Source organism: Cricetulus griseus, chromosome 3 (assembly GCF_003668045.3).
Source record: "Cricetulus griseus strain 17A/GY chromosome 3, alternate assembly CriGri-PICRH-1.0, whole genome shotgun sequence".
NCBI lineage: Eukaryota > Metazoa > Chordata > Mammalia > Rodentia > Cricetidae > Cricetulus > Cricetulus griseus.
The window spans coordinates 18,024,526-18,039,275 of record NC_048596.1 but is presented as its reverse complement, the minus strand read 5'-3'; positions in this window follow the sequence as shown (position 1 = coordinate 18,039,275).

Below are 14,750 nucleotides of genomic sequence, written 5' to 3'. Positions count from 1 at the left end.
TGTGTGAGTGTGTGTGTGTGTGTGTGTGTGTGTGTGTGTGTGTGTGTAAATCATACAGTCACAACCCTGAGAATGGCTTCTAAGCTCTTACTGATTTCATTCTGTGGTGTCACAGAATCACATTTGGGTGGCATCAGGGCAATCGCTGATGGAACACAGAACTGTGACTTTAAGGAAAGATGCTCTACAGGGTGGGCAAGGAACTACTTTACTGAAGCTGCAGTTGACCAGAAGCTGTGCAGAAACAGCCACTGAATTAGTCTTGTATGCTAGCCCCATTCTATTACACTGTGATTTGAATTTCCCTAACCAATAAAAGAAAAAAATCTGTGACTTTTGTACTGAATGTAACTCAATCTCGTCAAGAACACATAATCCTAATTTTAGCAAATGCATAACCGAAGTATTCTTAGCATATTTGGGTTCTGTCCTGACCCTGAAAAGATTTTTGGCAGCATGTCTTCAACTCCAACTTAAACAAACCTCCCAAGGAGTTAGTGGCAGCAGACAGTAAGTCTGGTCCAGGCTCTGCCTTGTGAACCGGGTGAATTATAACCTCTGAGCTTCCTTTCCTCTGCTCTCGAGTAGGGATGCTTCTGGATTTATTAGAAGGGAAACTTGGAAAATACCTATGAGGTCAGGTGGTAGTGGCGCATGCCTTTAATCCCAGCACTTGGGAGGTAGAGGCAGGCAGATTTCTGTGAGTTCTAGGCCAAACTGGTTTACAAAGTGACTTTCATGACAGCCAGGGCTACACAACACAGTGAAACCCTATCAAAAAAGGAGGAGGAGGAGGAGGAGGAGGAGGAGGAGGAGGAGGAGGAGGAGGAGGAAGAGGAAGGAAGGAAGGAAGGAAGGAAGGAAGGAAGGAAGGAAGAAAATGCATATGAAAATGCTTTGGAAGGGCTGGAGAGATGGTTCAATGGTTAGGAGCACACTGGCTGTCCTTCCAGATGACCCTGGTTCAATTCCCAGCACCCACCTGGCAGTTCACAACTGTCTGTAATCCAGTCCTAGGGGACCCAATGCCTTTTTCTGTCCTCTGTGGGCACTAGGCACACAGACATGTTCAGACAAAACACCCATACACATAAAAATAAATTAAAGAATAATGTTTAAATTGGTTTTAAAGCCATTTAGGTCCTAACAAGTATTTCTAGCATTGAAGCACAAACAACTGTTCTAAAGGCCTAAGACTTTCTGTCTTTTCTCATCTGATCTCTCTATATTGCCTGGGGTTGTTAGTTAATTGTCATGTATACTTAACTATCTCCCTTATGATTGCTAGTTTCTTAAGATCCAAAGCCATCAGACCTAACTCTTTGCATTTTCCATGACAGAAAGGCATTTGGTGCATAATTAGAACATAAATATTTGTTGATTGATTAAAGACAAGCTGCAATACAAACTTAGCTCTTAAAAAAAAAACCACGGAGCATGCTATTTATTAGCTGGACCATTTTAAGTACACTATACAGAAGTGTTAGTCATGTTCACATTGTGCCAGAGCTCTAGACCTTCCCATCCAGAATGAGCTCTCCATAACCCTCCCACCTTGCTAGTTCCTATCCCAAGAACCTTCTTCATTGATTGAGCAAGACATGAAAATAACATAGGAGTTTTGCTATGTGGTGGGGTAGGTGTGGATGTGGTCACCCAAAGACTTCCACTCTGCTTTCCATTCTTTTGCTTCTCCTATAGACAGTCTGTTTTAGTCTCTGAGTTGTGGATTAGCCATGGGCAAGAGCCTGGGCAGAGGCACCAAAGAAGGTGCCAATAAAAAGCACTTTCATGAGCTGTTTCTGTCTAGTACATAATGGAACATTTATGAGAAATATCAGGGTAAAAATACAAATTCACTCTCGTAATTATATCATTTTCAGGATAACTGAGTCTTGTTACTTCCTGAAAACAATGGTTTTTTATGTCTATGAGTAGTTTGCCTGTATGTATGTATGTAACCATCTGTGTGCAGTGCCCTTCCTTGGAAGACACAACAGGGTGTTGGATGGCCTGGAACTAGAATTCCAGACAATTGAAATACATGATGTGGTGCTGGGAACCAAGCCCAGGTCCTCTGTGAGAGGAATAAGTACTCTTAACTATAGCACCATAAATAAAAGACCCAGAGACAGATAGACAGTGTGGTTCAAGGTTCAAGTGTCAAGCTGAGGATCAGAGAAGCAAAGCAGCCAAGCCAGTAGATCTTACCTCTGCCCAGCTGAAATGGCAACCCTGTCTCCAAGAATCCTCAAAGGCAAAAGGCTCTGAATTCCTGTTTCCTCCTCCTTATATTCCTATCTCCTCCCAGCCATATAACTCCTGTCTCCACCTCCCTAGTGCTGGGATTAAAGGCGTGTGAACCTAAGTGCTGAGATGACCTTGTGTGAGCTGGTTCTTTTAGGACTGGATCAGTTTTGTGGAGTCAGTCTTGAACTAACAGAACTACCTCTTAATCCAGAGTCCTAGGATTAAAGCTGTGTTGATGGGGAAAGTACTTCTGTGTATGTTTATCTTATTGATTGTTAAATAAAATACTGTTTGGCCAATGAGACATCAAGTAGACGGGACTAGGAGTCAAAGAGGATTCTGGGAAATGTAGTAGAGAAGTGTTTTGATCCAGGCAGAAAGTGACATAACAAGGAGACTCATTTAAGCGAAGGAGAAACAGGAAGCGTCCCTTTTTCCCGTTCACCTCCTCCAGCGGCAGGATGTGAGCCACCTACAAGGAGGGCCGCCAATAAGGCGTCCGATAAGATAAGTCTTATAAAATATATAGATTTATGATAATTGAGACTGAGCTAACAGATGAGAATCCTAGTCATTGGCCAAGCAGCTTTGAATACAAGTTTCTGTGTATTCATTTGGGCCTAACTCGAGCAGGTGGCTGGCGTAAAGCTCACACGTGGCGGTGGGGCTCAGCAGCTTTTGGCAGAAAGATTTATCGTAACACTGTGTACCATCACCACCTAGCTCTATGGCTGCTGTAATTAAAGGTGTGTATCACCACTGCCTGATCTCCATAGCTTGAGGCTGGCTTTGCTTTCTGAATCCTCAGGCAGGTTTTAATAAATCATATATAATATATCACAATACCTAACTACTGAGCAATCTCTGCATATCCAAGCCCCCCAAAATAGACAATTGATCACAAATAAAAACAGTCTCCCCAAATCACCCTCATTATTAAATTGGAGTCATACTAATTTATCAATGTTTACCCACCAGGCTGATAAAAATGTAAAATGTTGATTAGCGTTGGGGAGAAAGAGCATTGGCATCGCTGTGCAGTCAGTGCCGCTTCATAGTCTAATACAAATAGTCAAGTTAAAGCCTGCATGCCATTTCTACTCTAAGAGCTTACCCCAGGGAAACATACACAAGTCTGCAAAGACAAGTAGGTACACAGACATTGTGCAGTGCAGAACTGCTTTGACAGAAAACATGATAAATAATGGTATTATTTTTACAAGCTCTCAAATCATACTTTTGTTGAAAACTAACAGATTTGAAAGGGATTTCATTAGAATACAAATTCATAGAGAGTCTAACAATGAAAATTGGGTAGAAAATAGGAAAAAGTGGAACTGTACTGTCAAACATGTAATACTTTCAAACTCAGAAAATATTTTTCAGTAATGTTAATAGCTGTGCTATGGTCTGAGGCTGGTTTGGAAATGTAGAAATATTAAAAAGCACTTGCTAGCCAGTTATGGTGGAACAAGCCTTGAATCCTAACACTCTCAGGAGGCAAAGGCGGTGGATCTCGGTGAGTTCGAGGCCAGTGTGGTCTGCATAGTAAGTTCCAGGACAGCCAGGGCTACATAGTGAGACCCTGTTTCAAAACCAAACAAACAAAGCCCTTGTTAACAAAGTGATGATTTTTAAAGGTGTAAGCCTAGAAATGGCTCAGCAAGTGAAGACCTCTGCCACTAAGCCTAACCACCTAAGGTCAAGCCCCAAGGTCCACATGGGTGAAAGGAGAACGCTGATTCTTGTAAGCTGCCCTCTGACGGCCACATCCATATTGTGGTATGAGGATACACACACACACATACACACTAATAAATAAAAATAATATGTATCCCTAGATACTCCGTCTCACCATTTAATAGTTCCTGATATCTAGTAGCCAGTCAAGAAGTAATAGCTGTAAAAATAAATAAGTACTATTATAAATAATAAATATTATAAGTTATAAATACTGTAAATAATAAATGATGTACTATCAGAGGTTTTACAAGAGTTGATGCCAATTCTCCTAGTGACCAGTGGCTACCAAGCACACGTGGTCAGTAGATAGATAGATAGCAGGAGTTCAGTATTTTCCTGCTCTATTGGTGCTTCTAACTGCCTCACCCATTGGAGGGCTTTATTTATTTAACAACAGTTATATAGTGCTTACTGTCTTCCAGGTACTGGCTAAGTGCTTTACAAACACTAACTCATTCTAATTGTATAACAACTGAAGTAGGTGGTCTTATCCCATCTAACAGATGAGGTAATTAAGGCAAAAAGCAGTCAAGCAATTCATCCAAGTTGGCACAGCTAGTCAAAATACTAAGGATGTGAGCACAGGCAGTCTGGTTCCAGCGTCCGAATTCGACTTTGCCAGGCTGCCCGCCATGAGACAGAATTCATAGGAGGCATGCGTTACTGGATTGTAAAATCATACTGTGCTTTTGTCAGAGGATCTTGAAATATCTTAGGTTGTCATACTTGGAAATCATTCCCATAACATCCGAGAGGGGAAAAAAAAACTTTAAAAAATGCATTGTAGTATATGATTGGGCCATCTGGCTACTGTTTTGTTATTGTTGTTGTTGTTTTTGTTTGTTTTGAAACAGGTTCTCACTGTGTAGCACGGACTGACTGCAAGCTCAGGTTCCTCCTGCTTCAGTCTCTCAAATACTAGGATTACAAGCAAATGCTACAACACCCAGATATTATGTTTACAAAGAAAGAGGGAGGTCCTGTTCCCGCACAAGATCACTCTATTTGCTTTCTGACGTCATAGTAATTTCAATGATAACAGTTCCAGTTTCTGGACAGAAAAAAAAGCCTGCTGTAGAAATGGAAGAAACATGAGAAGAATTATGTGAGTGTTAGAACTGTTTAGAAGGAGTAAGGTGTGTGTGTGTGTGTGTGTGTGTGTGTGTGTGTGTGTGTGTGTTTCCATGTAACTATTACACAGGGGTTTCTAGTCATCCCTCAGTCCCAAATTTGGTATACTTTTGAAAGCTTACATTTTCTTCAAGTTTAATTTTCATTTTACTCTTAGTTCAATTTCATCCCATAACATAATATCAGTGTTTCTTTATCTTCATGACTTATTTATTCTGTCCATCGGTATTTACCGAACATCTACAATATGCCTATGTTCCATTAGGTGCTAAAAATAACACAATCAGCATAAAAGATGAAGTACCTATTCTCAGATATTCTGTAATATAACAGGGGAAGGCAGATAACAATGACATGGCAAAACGAAGGCACAAAGATACATCTGAGCTCCATGCTGCCTGTCCTCGTGGAAGAAGACAGCTCATGACCAGGAATTAATCCTGCTAAAGCCAATTCTTCTTCCCTAGGCATGCTCCCTCCAGCAGGAGTAGCATCAGTTCTGACTCAGGCCAAGGAGAACTCTGGTGCCTGCATATATTAATCTTAAAGCTCTGCACTCTATTGGGCAGGCAAATGTTTTCAAGAGAAAGCATTAAAAACATATTTAACATGATGATAGTCAAAGTATTATCTTTGGCTTGTTTTGTTTTATTGTTTTTAGCTCTTGTTCTAAAAGACAGAAACACAAAGATATCATGTTATAATTTGTATTGACAAAACACAAATATTTTTATCTGGTTAAGGAATGTGAAGAAGGTTCAAAATATAAGCATGATATACATCTTTCTAAGTTATAGAGAGAAATAGATAGGTGTGGTGGTGACAGCCTAGTTCTCAGGAGATGAAGTCAAGAGAATCAGGAATTAAAAAACACCCTTAGCTACAACTTGAGTGCTATGGGAAACCCTTTCTCAAAAATGATAGATAGATAGATAGATAGATAGATAGATAGATAGATAGATAGATAGATAGATAGATAGACCAGAAGAGAGGGGGGAAGAGAAGCACAAACAGGAAGGGGAGAGTGAAGGGAAAAGGGATAGGAAGAGGAGGCTGGAGAGGAGGCTAGGTCAGTAACAGTGTTTGCTGCTTAAGCCTCAGAATCTGAATTCAAATCCCCAACACCCACGTGAAAAGCTTGGTACAGTGGTGTGCATTCGTAATCTAAGCGCTGGTGAGATGGAGACAGATGGGCCCCTGAAGATGACCAATCAGCGTGGCTGAACTGGTGAACTCTAGGTTCATGAAGAAACCCCGTGAAAAAACAAGGTGGAGAGCAAATGAGGAAGACACCAGACATCAGTCTTTTAGCCCCCACACATGGGCATACCCACATAAACATATATACACACAAAAAAAGAAAAGAGGAGAGAAATACTTATTTGTGTTGATTACTTTTATTCTACATAGGATCCTTAAAGTAGTTCAAAGGAGACTTAATGACCGCCACTGCCCAGAGAGAAGAGATGGGCAAGGAGCCACATGGGGCTGCACAGTCTACTCCAGATCATTGCATCTCAAAGAGCAGATGATGGCAGAGACAAGAAGAGTTAACAGTTGGGATTGCTGGTTTCCCAGGGAAGAGTCTGGCTGTGGCTGGGTCAAGGAAGGCTGGTGGTGAGTGCTACAAGGTCTGGAGGCTTCTATCAGGACCCTCAGAAGAGAAGGTTACAATCAGAGGCAAAATGATGTCACGAAAGCCCCAGCATCATTGATGGATGGTATGTCCTAAATGCCCTTCTAGGATATGCTTTTGTTTAGGACATGGGACTCAAGGGTGATGGCAGCTCACTCTGCTAATGAGGAGGAAGGGCCTCTTTGTTCTCCATCCTTCTCCTAGCTTCTCATTTCACTCCTGCATTATACAAAGTGTTTATTATTTCTGTGACACCTAGAATTTGGAATGTGGTTTCTAGCTGTTCTGAACTCACTGCATTTTATGTAGTGTGGCTTGCAGTGTGGTTCTCAGGGCAGAGCATAATGCCACCCAGGTACTTGTCAGAAATGCAAAATCTTTGGCTAAGTCAGAATCTGAATTTTAAGATCTTAGTTTTTGAACACCAGCACATCATATACACACACAACCAACAACAACAATGATGATGATGAAGTTCTTCAGGTAAACTTAATACACTTTCAGGATTGGTCATCAAGAGAGGAAAAGGCATGCATACACCTTAAATCCTAGCATTCTGGAAGCAGAGGAAGGCAGATCTCTGTGAGTTTGAGGCCAGCCTGGTCTGTAAAGAGAGTTCTAGGACAGCCAGAGCTACACACAGAGACCCTGTCTCAAAAAGACAGAAACAGACAGAGAGAGGGGCGGAGATATGGGTCTAGTGACATGGCTTGGTAGGAAAGGCATTTGCTGCCGAAGACTGATGACCTGAACTTGATTCCCAGGACTGACACAGAGGTAGAAAGAGAGAACCAACTCCACAAAGCTACCCTCTGCCCCTGGCACTTGTGACATGGCACATGTACAAGTACCCATGGGTACATACAACAACAACAACAACAACAACAACAATACATTTTAAGATAGAACCAGAAGATGACTAGACTAAGGTACAACATGTAATAAACAAATGTAAACAGTGAACTAAAGCATGGCTTAAACCTTACCACTGACCCTGCAATTCTACCCCTAGGAATCTATCCTACCAAAACATGTGTCCACAGACATATGTGCATGAAGGTTCTTTGTAACACTGTGTGTAGAGGCAAACATTTTGGAAGCAATTTTAGTGTCTCCTCTTAGTGAATGATTGTACAGTTGGTTCCCCTTTAGGAGGCCATGCTGCTCTGATGTTAAATGAGACAGAACTATGTGTACCCCAGGAAATATCACCCAGATATATAATATTCAAGCAAAACAAACCACAGTTACATAACAATGAGCTGAACATAATCTCATTGCTAGAAAAGCAAAGTGTGAATACATGAGTAGTAAAGATTTAACCAGAACACCGGAGGACACTCAGGGAGTGCTTGACAGTGCTTGTCTCTGGGAATATAGGAGGGTAAGGGACATTTTGCTGTGCAAGCTTCTAAATATTTTACAAGAACATCTCCAAATACCACTAGTGTAACTATTCAGAACACATCCCAGGGTGGTTACCATCTGTAGACCTGGATAAAAAATTATTTCAAATAATTACTATCTTAGTGTTATGATACTAAATGCAGAATTGTATATGGGATGACAAAAATAAAACAAATCTATGTTATCAATTCAAAGTAAAACCTGCCAAGGCACCTCTGACTTTTGTCTTTAAACCTGCTGTATCTTCACAGGGGGACAGCTGGAATGGAGTCACTTGAGTCACTCTGTGGCTCCGCCAGCTCCTCTGGCCCCTCAGCTCTCCTCCCACACATGAGGTTTGCACAGATCCTGACTCTCACTGGTTCTCCAGAGAACTCACCCATTCAAGCAGCTCAACTCTAGGATTTCTATGTCACATTTGGGAAATTCTCAGGGGACAGAAGGCCACCTGCCTGCCTGAGGAGGTCTCTTCCAAATATTTAGGTAGGTGAGGCAAGTGCATGAGGTAAGTTGTAGTGGGAGGACATTAGTCTGTAAAACAGCAAGCCCTGGAAGTGCATAAGGAGAGAAGCTGCTCAGGATTCAGCACCTCTGAGAGAAATCACCCCAAAAGCAGTTAACAAAGCTAGAGCTGAGGCAGGATGACAGAGAGGGAGGCTTCCAGCCCCCAGAGCAGCTCAGTGGACAGTTCATTAGACCCTGTCCTTCACCCTTGCCGGCTCCCCTTTTATTTCAAGTTACAGAGCATGACAGAGCTTGACAGGAAAACTAAAGTTAGTGACATCCCCCAAGGCAGGTGAGTCCTGCTCATCTATCTTTGACAGCTGAGTAGATGCCGCCTACAAAACACTCTCACCTGGCACAAGTACCCCAGGACAGCCCTGTCACTCTCGAAGGGTCCAATAGGAAGATACCATGCCAAGACTCATCTACCACAATTCAGATTTCTTGAGAAATAAACTCAATTTTAAGCACACAGTTCCTGAAAATGGAGTGCTTGCTTTCATTTCCCTCAGAACAGTGCCGCTGGTGCCAAAGAATGCAAAGAAGCAAGGCTCTGATTCCACAGCTCTTATCTCCATTAGCCCCTCTAACTGGCCTTTATGGGCTGGTGGCCATTTAAGTGCTGAGAAATCAGCCCAAAGGTCCATGATGGGGAGTCTGGGCCTTCAATTTTCTCGCTTCACACAGAAGAGAAGTATAAAGAAGCAACGAACACCTGTCCAGACTGCCACAGAGGAGGACCCGCCCACATCGACGAGTCTTCTCGAGATGTCCGTGTCCTCTGATTCTAACATGTCTCAGAAATAATGAAAAGTCCACTTAAAATTCAGAAGGCAAGGGATAGGCCAAGGAATCTGCATCCCAGTGCAAGCTAATTCTGTGTTAGCCTGTTTCTGTTATAGCCTGGCTGGACTCAAACTCACTGAGCAAACCCTTGAATCCTGATTTTCCCGCCTCCAGTTTCTGAGTGCTGGGATTATAAACCCGCATGCATCACCATGCCTGGTCTGTGTAGTACTGAGGGTTTCTGTTCCTGTGAAAAGGTACCACGGCCACAGCAACTCTTAGAAAGGAAACCGTTTAATGGATGGCTTCCAATTCAGAGGTTCCGTCCATCATCATCAGGTGGCACATGCAGGCAGCTGTGGTGCTGGAGAAGTAGCCAAGTGTCCTACAGCTTCACCTGCAGGCAACAGGAAGTGGTCTGTATCACTGGGTGTGGCTTGAGCATATATGGGGCCCCAAAGTCTGTCTCCAGAGTAACACACTTCCTCCAACAAGACCACACCTACTCCAACAAGGCCACACCTCCTAATAGTGCCACTCCCTTTGGGGGCCATTTTCTTTCAAACCACCACATAGGGTCTTACCTTTGTAGCCCTGGCTAACCTTAGTGAAACTTGGTATGTAGACCAGCTTGCCTTCAAACTCGTGGAGATCTTCCTAAGTGCTGGGATTAAAGGCATATGCCACCACACCCATCTTAACAATACTATTTTCAAGGTCTAACTATTACATTGCAAATACAGAACTTCTAAACATTATTAACACAAAATACAACTGCTTGTTTTTTTGTGATTTGTCCAATAATTCTCCATCAGAGTATTCACATATTTTTCCTAGAGGTAATAGATAAAAGAATGCCTGCTTTAACAAAGAGATCTCTCAAATTTTTGAATTGTTATTGTTTTGAGACAGGTTCTTAAACTTCAGCCTCAAACTCACCTGTTTCACCCTCAGCACTAGGATTCAGAAGTGGACTAGCGTACCACAAAAACTTGAACTTTGCAAGCTAATTAGAGGTTATTTTTAGCGGTACAAAAAATAATGTTAATAGTAACTGGTATCTATTAGGCTATTTAATTTCAAGATTAATACATCATAATTAAAATAGAATTATATCACTTTCTACCTTCCCTTTCATCTCTCCAATCCCTCCCATGCTCCCCCAACTATCAAATTGATATCCCCTTTTTCTTTATTATTGCTACATACATTTTGTGTATGTATGTATGTATGTATGTATGTATATGCACAAATACATAAAAAATCTGCTAAGTCTGTTTTGTTGTTTGTTGTTTGAGTCTACGCGTGTATGGTTTCTTTTACTAACCAGATGCTGGTGTGAACACTTTCCACAGATTAGCAGATGAGGAAGCCAAAGCGCGGAGAACCTAACTTGCCAAGGTTTGCACAGCTGCTGAGCAGTGGAGTTAGGATCTGAACTCAGAGCCTGTCCATCTCTTAGCCATTGTTACCTTGATCACATTAGGATATTGGATAACTATTCTGAGACACTGGGACTGCATTAGTGACTGTGCTCTAAAGATACTGAGACAAACCAGACAGCATTGCCCCTACCTTTGGGTCCCACAGTGCAGTGAGCAATCTTCTAAAAGTATAAGCGTGCTGTTAGCTACAGAGTGAGCACACAGCCTAGACAAGGGCTACCAAGGGAGGCCTCTCAGAGAAAGGAAGGTCTAAGCTGAGATCTGAAGATAGGTGTGGATCAGCTAAGAGAACTGGTGAAAAGAGTACAGTTTACAAGGCCTGAATTAAGAGAACAAAGAGCACTTGAGAAAACAAGAAACAACTGTAATGGCATTTTGCCTTGCCAGTGAACAAAAACCCTCACAAGTTTATGGTATGACTAAAGCAGAAAGGGAAGGGGGTGAGTGATGAGCTTGGAAAGACGCAGAGTCTCGATTTTGAAGGACCCTGTAAAGTATAAAAGTTGCACAGGCAGCAGGGTGCACTTGGGAGGCAGAGGCAAGAGCATCTCTGTGAGTTCAAGGCCTGCCTGGTCTACAGAGTGAGTTCCAGGACAGCTCCAACTCTACACAGAGAAACCCTGTCTCGAAAAACCAAAAAGATTAAAAATTAAAAAAAACATTACACAGGCAATTGCACTACTGAAGTAGTGGACACAGCATGTGTCTGCCTGATCTGAAGATAAGACACATATGTGGTGGCTTGCAGTGTTGCCTGAGCCCTGGGAAGATCACAGATCCAGAGAGAAGAGATGGGATCCAGAGACAGCAGCCAAGACAGATGGAAAGAGAAAGAGAAGGCCTCAAAGGAGACCCAGACAAGACCCGAACGAAACAAGACAGGTGACATAAGGTCCCCCAAGATCACACAGGTAGTAAATAGCAACCACAGAGTTTAGAATTCAAACTGTCTCTAATCTTGAACTCAGTATCTCAAATATAATTTTTCCTTAGAATCTAAAATTATAGCAGATATAAAATATCTGGTTTTTTTTTTTTTAGGAGTTCATTTACACAACAAGATGCCTGTTGTGTAATTATCGAGAGCATCTCTGATTCTGCTGAGGAAGTAAACTACTATCTGCTTGCCTGCCTGGCCTCCTCATCCTGTATGGCAGCCATGGCTTCTGCAGAGCTGGGCTCTATGCTTAACCTCAGCATGCCCCCTAGGAGATGCAGCCCATTAACATATACTTAGGGTTTTTCCTCAGAAGTCTTCCCATATGGCACTAGGGCATCTACACACATCCAGGAGTCACTCTGGGTAGCCACAATTCTCCAAGGAGCAAACTAGATGTTAGAGGTGATCTTGTTTGCTATGCCAACGCATCTGTCTCCTTCAAAAGACAGGTTAATGAGTGCCACGGCTTCTGTTGCTTATTGTTTTATTTAAACAAGCTATTCTTATTCTTAAACATGTAAGTGTAGATAGATAGATAGATAGACAGACAGACAGACAGACAGACAGACAGACAGACAGATAGATGATAGACAGATGGATGATTGGCTGGATGGGTAGATAAATGGATGGATGGATGGATGGATGGATGGATGGGTAGGTGGGTGGGTAGATAGATGATAGATGACTGATAGATGATGGATGGATGGGTAGATAAATGATAAATGGATAGATAGATAGATAGATAGATAATGATATATATAAAACATTCCAGAAGTGTATATAATTTTTGAAAAGCTTTAACTTCCCCTTCTACCTGTCTCCCCACCCCACTCATTACTATGCCTTCATTAATCTCACTAGACCTTGTTCTTTAATGCACTTGGGAGTGGGGTACTAGATTTTGAACCCACGGCTTTGCACACTCCATGAAGGCACTTACCACTGGACTACATTCCAGCCTGAGACTTGCTTCTTAAGCTGTGTGATGGTTCATCTTATGCCAAAGGGAACAGCTTTCTCAGCTTTCCCCTTTCCGACAACCAGCCTGTGGGGTAGAAAAGCCCCTGTCTTAACCATCCTGTTGAGTTGTTCCTGGGAGTCTCTGGACTCCTTTTGTTCTGCAGAGGGTGAGGAGCCCAAAGGAATGTTGTTTTGCTAAGTTTTAGACTATGACTTTGCCAGGTTGTCCTTCCCTCCCTCTTTGAGCTTGTTGGGTGTTTCCTTCCCTGCCTCTCACTCTAATCTTGCTGCTACTCAGAATAAGGGATGTTTGTTGTTTTAATGTTCTCTTTACAGAGTCTAGGACTCGGGATAACGTAGGTTCAACAAACAAACTATTGTCCTAATGTAACATTCTTATTCTAGGGGATTTAAAAGGCACTGAAGAAGGTCTCCTGTTATCTAGGAATCGGCTTAAAAACTTTAAGTCATGTTTGAGTTGTGCTTCTCAACCCCTTTAAAGAGCAGTCTACCTAGAGATTGGCTAGCCGTACTTAAATCGAAGCTCTATCCTATAAGCCTCAAAGGGCTGATGCTCTATGCAAGTCTAGTAAGGAGGCAAAATTAGCCTTAGGGAAGCAATTAGAGAATGGTTGGGTGCCCTGCTAGGAGCTACAAGCCCCTGGGCAATAGAGCCGGAAGCCCCAACTTACTACTGCAGCTTGGCCTCCAGGGCATAAGAGGAACTTGAGCTAGGGTTGATCACCATCTGAAAAATTTAGGCAGAAGGTAAGAAGCTTTTCAAGTCCCTGGTAACCAAGAGAGGATTCATATCTTCTTAATATCTGACATTTTAAATTTTTGTTGAGGGCCTGCCTAAGGCAAACTTGATAAGTGCAAAGACAATGCTGTGTTTGTTCACTAATGCATGTCCAGTTCCTGGAGCAATGCCTCATATATAGTTGATACCCAATGGATGGATGGTCGGATGGATGGATGGATGGATGGATGGATGGATGGATGGAGAGTAGACAAATAAACAAATAATCATGTTAAAGTGAGTAACAGTGAGAAGACCAGCTTGTGTCCCTCTATGTTGGTGGGGTATCTCTACAGACCACCTGAGGCACAGTCAAGTGAACTAAGAAGTTTAAAAACTTAGAGACATGGAACCAGTCAAAAGGGATAAGAAAGCTGCCCTTGCAAAGCTTGTCTGTATAAATTGCAGTAGGGGACTTAGCCTGAAATCACCAAAACACAAACAAGACAAAATTATTCTGCAATCTTCAGAACTGTATGCCTGGTCATCAGGCAACAGTAAAAGAGGAAGAAAGGAAGGAAGAACGAAAGAAAGGAAGGAAGGAAGGAAGGAAGGAAGGAAGGAAGGGCAGGGAGGGGGGAGAAATAATTAGATTTGTTCTTGCCCACTCTAATTTCGCTTGACAGTGTCATTTTTATTGGTACCTACTGTAATTGTCTTCTCTATTTAAGCTCATAGAGTCCTTGCTAAGTCATTAACAGCCAGCCCTAATTTTTTCCCATAAACTCATAGGTTTTCCAGTCTATACCTGTGCAACTGATTATTGAAGCAAAATGTGGTGTTTTGTGTTAATTCCCAGTGCATCTTCTTATTGATTTGAGGCCATCTTCAGTTCACACAGTTCACTTTAAACCTTGACCCTGTCATCAGTCACAGCAATAACTCCTTTTCAATCTGTGTGGTCCGTACAGACAAATGATCTGCCCCAAGGATTTGAATGCTAAAGAAAACTAGCAAGTTCTAATGGCATGTTTGCCAACTGACACAGCATCACATGTGAAAAGAGAATGTTTGGAGCTAGGCTTGGACACATGGGGCAAGATCTAAAGGCCTTGGTTGGCAATGGAAGAACTACCAAATTCTAGGTTGAAGGAAGCCAAAGTTGGACTTCCCATAGAAGTAGCCTGTAAAGATTTATCAAGGAAGCCA